Genomic DNA, 4,804 nt, shown 5'->3' with positions numbered 1-4,804 from the left:
GAGCCCAGCCGAACGGAGGACGAGGGTGAGTGTACCTGGGAGGAAAACAGACAAAGGGACAAGGTTAGGGAAGACAGCAACAAGGTACAGGGTAAACGTGAAAAAACAAGAAACATGAAAGCCTGAACGTGGGGATGGCACCGGGTATGGAGCAACGACGATCAAGCAAGGATGGTGTGGAGAACCGGGGTTGAAATACAGGCTGGGATGAGGTTGATTACTGGCAGGTGTGGCAGGCTGACGAGGTGGATGATGGGTTGCAGGTGCAGGTAGTTGGCTGGGCTCAGGAGCAGAGGGAGAGAGAGCACACGGGGGAGAAAACACAGAGAGGCGGGCAGAGAACAGGAAACCAAGGGAAAAAGCAGAAAACTGATAAAAAGGAGGAAAAACCAGGACACTCACCGTCAGCCGGGCTGCCACCACAACAGCTAAGATCATCAAGCAAGTGTAGGCGAGCTTTTGAGAAGACCATGAACTTCATTTTCTGAGGATTTAAAACCAATTTTAAATTGAGCAGAGCAGTTTGTAAGGACTGAAATGAAGTCTAAACCTCTTGCACAGCCTGTGCTATGGACACACTGAGTCCGATCTACAAAATATTTTCTAAACAATTTAACAGCATTAGCACAGAAACCAGCATCCCTAAGTTTGTTCAGCAACAATTCATGATCCACAGAATCAAATGCCTTGGATAGATCTACAAATAAGGCAGCGCAATGCTGTTTTCTGTCTAAGGCACCAACAAGATAATTTATTACCACCATAGCAGCAGTAATGGTACTGTGGCCAGTTCTAAAACCAGACTGAAAATTGTTTAAAATATTATTATCAAGTAAGAACTGTTTTAACTGTAAATTTACCTGGGATTCAAGGACCTTAGCCAGGATTGAGAGTTTGGAGATCAGAAGGTAGTTGTTTAGCTCTGAGTGGTCCCCATCTTTAAATAAGGGGAGAACATAAGCAGCTTTCCAGATTTGAGGTACTGAATTGGACATAAGACTCAAATTAAAAATGTGAGCAATAGACTCAGCAATAACATCTGCTGCAACCTTTAGGAGATAAGGATCCAGACTGTCGGGGCCTGCAGATTTTATGTGGTCAATGCCTTTCAGAGCTTTACAAACTTGAGCAACTGAAATAGTTTTAAAATCAAACAAATCCAGATTTCTATCAGTTGCAGTGGTGACAGAACATGAGGCAGGTGCATTAACATTTGAGCTGTCAAATGCAGACCCAGCACAGATAAAGTGTTTGTTTAACTGACTGACCATAGCAGCTTTATCCTTTATTTCATCTGAGCCAACCAGAATGTGTTCAGGGAGGCTTGAAGCAACATGTGTACCTGACAGATTTAATTACTTTCCAGAATTTTGAGAGGTTATTTAGATTCTCTGTAACTGTCTTCAGATAAAACTCTGATTTGGAATTTCTTATCATCAAGGTGCAGGGTTCTAAATGTAGTCCTATCAGCAGACGAGTTTGAAAATCTAGCTTGTGCCCACGATTTATTTCTTCAATGAATTACCTCTGAAAGACTGTCTGAGAACCAGGGATTTTCCCTACCACTGATCCTAAACTTTTTAATCGGAACATGTTTATTAGAGATACACTGAAAAATTGGGGACTTTTGTATTCCTGACACAAACAATTGCACAATGATCGCTGACATCATTGCAAAATATGCCAGTTGAGGTGTATTTGTGAGATGTATTTGTTAATAATTAAATCAAGCAAGGTAGACTTATGTTGTATTAGGATTTGGCCTTGTTAGAGCATTAATGAGTTGCACTAGGTTTAATGAATCACACAATTCTTTAAAACAATCTGACGTCCCTGAAAGCCAGTCCCAATTTAGATCAACCATAAGGAGGAATTCAGAGTCATTTAATTCATGTAAAATATCTGAAATAGATTTGAAAGCAATCTTTGCAGCAGACGGGGGTCTATAGCAACCAACAGTGATAAGAATCCTTTGATTCACCTACTTTGATGGCCAAGACCTCAAACTGTTTAGCTTGTCAGAGTTACAGAGCTAATGAGCTTGGCTTTGACATACATGGCAACCCCACCTCCACCCTAACCCTAACCCCAACCGATCAGTTCTATAGACTTTGTAACCATCAATAAAAATTAAGTCATGAGTTACAGATTTCTTAAGCCAGGTTTCTGATAGAACCATTACATCGGCGTTTGTCGCATTTGCCCAGATCTTGATCATATCCATTTTAGGGCCAGACTTCTAACATTTAAATGTATGAAACCTGAATGCATGAAGCCTGATCTACTTTTAAAATCTGAGGGAATGGGTAGACATTGCACAGAGGTAGTAGGCCCAGGATATGGCTGAACATTTCCAGATAACAACAATAAAAGCATCACTATACATCGCAGTTTTAGTTTAACAGGAGATGAATTATCAGAACCACTGTTACTTGCAAACTGTAAGAAAGAGTCCTCTTTGACAATAAAATAGGCAGATAACAGCATTAGATTCTGAAGATACAGGACTTCTTTGACTTGCCCAGTGGCTATGGGCAAATCTGCAGACCAGGTGCAGTTGCTCCACCTCACCCAGGGTCCACAGTTATGACAGTCAGTGTGCTACTAGGCCTTAAAATCCAAAATCCAGCAGCAGGAGCGAGACCTTAATTTTGGTTTAAATAAAGCATGTAATCCACCGTGAGTGTTGATCTGCACTGAAATAATAATGCAAATCTGGCCACCACAGACCCACTTAGAAGATCCGCAAAGTGTTATGTCCTTCTTAGGAGTTGTACAGCAGCAGGTGGATTCCAGGTAGGTCTAGTTCTGTGGTAATCCAAAGGCATCTAATAAAAAATGGACCATCCAAAGATCCAAGCTGAAGGAGAGATGTTTTTCTTGGAAAGTTCCACTCATTCAGGCCCAAATGACATAAAATATCTTGCATAAAAACATAAACTTAGATCTCACATACTAACATATCAAACAATGGACTGCCATCTTGGAAGTTGAGGTGCTCGGCTCCACTGCGTTTTACACTGATCTTCATAAAACAGGTGGCAAGTCTGCTATACTGAGTGTGATGCTAGATTACTGTGAGGAGTTCAGAGATCCTGTGCAGCCTGTCACACAGTTGAAATCACTTCACTACCTACATGACACCAGACTTGATGGATGTGATTTATCAGTTTTGGAACAGCACTGCAAAAACATGCAGATGTTTCAGAGGCTCAGGCTGAAGTGATTGAAAAGAGGATATGGAAGCAGAAATCTTCATGGTGGTTTGCTGCTCGAGCAGGCAGGGTCACCACCTTGAATATGCATGCTACTGATATCAAGACACCAGCTCCATCAACTGTTAAAAAGGTTTGTTATCCTAAGGACAGCAAATGTAGCTTAGTCGATGTCAATTGGGACATAACACACGTGTCGAAAAAAAGAAGGGACCACCAACCACAAATATTTGTGACAGACAGTAATTACTGTGATTTCGTGGTTTGGACACTCAGAGACTGCAGTGCTGCAAGGATCCTGATGAGAGTGCGTAAATACGACCACATCACACCCATTCTCCATTCCCTCCACTGGCTTCCCGTTTCTGCTAGGATTGAATATAAGGTCTCCCTTCTCACCCACCAGTGCATCTATGGAAATGCCTTCAATTGTGTCAATTGAAGGTGTCAGTTTGGATTCTGGGTAATTGTGACAGCATTATTCACTATTTTCATACTTTTTACAAACAAATTGAATTAGTAATCACTGCACAACACAAGAAAACCACATTCTCACTCTCACATGGCAGAACCACATTTATGGGAATTTTAGAAGACAATATTTTGTATTTGTTGCGTACTTGACCAATAAAACCTAGTTCACACTGCACGATTTTTAGCCCGATTTGCCGCTCTGTGAACGTCAGTCTGGGATCGGGGGAAATCAGTGGTCAATCAGCGGTCGGCAGTTGTTATGTGTGAACGACGCATAAAAATGGCTCCTAGACACATTTCTGACACGTCACCGACACCTGTCAGATATCTAGCATGCCAAATATCTGGAGGAGTCGGCCGACTCAACATCCACATCCAGCCAATGAGAGCAGGCAGCTACTTTTCACCGCAAAACACGTTTCACTCCCCTCCAGCTTTCTGTAGCTCTGACAATCCCTGCTACCTGCGTGTGCTAATCCATTCTTTCACCCAGTGTGAACGCCACAACGACTTCAGACTCCCGTCACAAGACGGCAAGTTGTGTAGTGTGAACAGCACGGCAATCGAACGACGCTGAAACTCATGTAGTCTGCACGAGTCTTAAAGGATGAGTGTTTGGTATTTCATGTGTTGGTTGTCCTGTAAATACAATACATACAATTCTGTAGGTTATAGACAGCTATGGACATCTTCATATACTTAAAAACATATTAGGCAGCTGTGGCTCAGGAGATAAAGCGTATTGCCTGTTAGAAGATCGGCCGTTCAATCCCCAGCTCCTCCAGGCTTCATGTTAAATTGTCCTTGGGCAAGATGCTGAACCCTGAATTGCCCCTATGGCTGTTCCATTGGTGTGTGTGTGTTTCTGTTTTAGCACTCAGTATATAAATGTGTGTGAATGCAATGTGGTGTAACAGCACTTTGAGTGGTCGGAAGGCTAGAAAAGGCATTTACACATGGGCATATATATATACATACATACACACACACACACACACACACACACACACACACACACACACACATACATACATACATACATACATACATACATACATACATACATACATACATACATACATACATACATACATACATACATACATACATACATA

The 4,804-nt window shown here is 41.9% G+C and overlaps 1 long non-coding RNA gene across 1 annotated transcript in view; it reads right to left on the bottom strand.

The window, feature by feature from the left end:
- Positions 1-315: 315 nt before the first annotated feature.
- LOC123960483 overlaps positions 316-4,804 on the bottom strand; it is a 21,251-nt gene continuing 16,762 nt past the window's right edge. The window contains exons 2-3 of the long non-coding RNA XR_006822530.1: positions 861-937; positions 316-484 (exon numbers count right to left, since the gene is read on the bottom strand). This is a non-coding gene — a long non-coding RNA (uncharacterized LOC123960483). The remainder of the gene's footprint in view (positions 485-860; positions 938-4,804) is intronic.

The sequence above is a fragment of the Micropterus dolomieu genome, linkage group LG21 (assembly GCF_021292245.1).
Source record: "Micropterus dolomieu isolate WLL.071019.BEF.003 ecotype Adirondacks linkage group LG21, ASM2129224v1, whole genome shotgun sequence".
NCBI classification, from domain to species: Eukaryota; Metazoa; Chordata; class Actinopteri; order Centrarchiformes; family Centrarchidae; genus Micropterus; species Micropterus dolomieu.
Note: the sequence above shows the minus strand (reverse complement) of the source record. Positions and strands in the feature narration are given on the sequence as shown.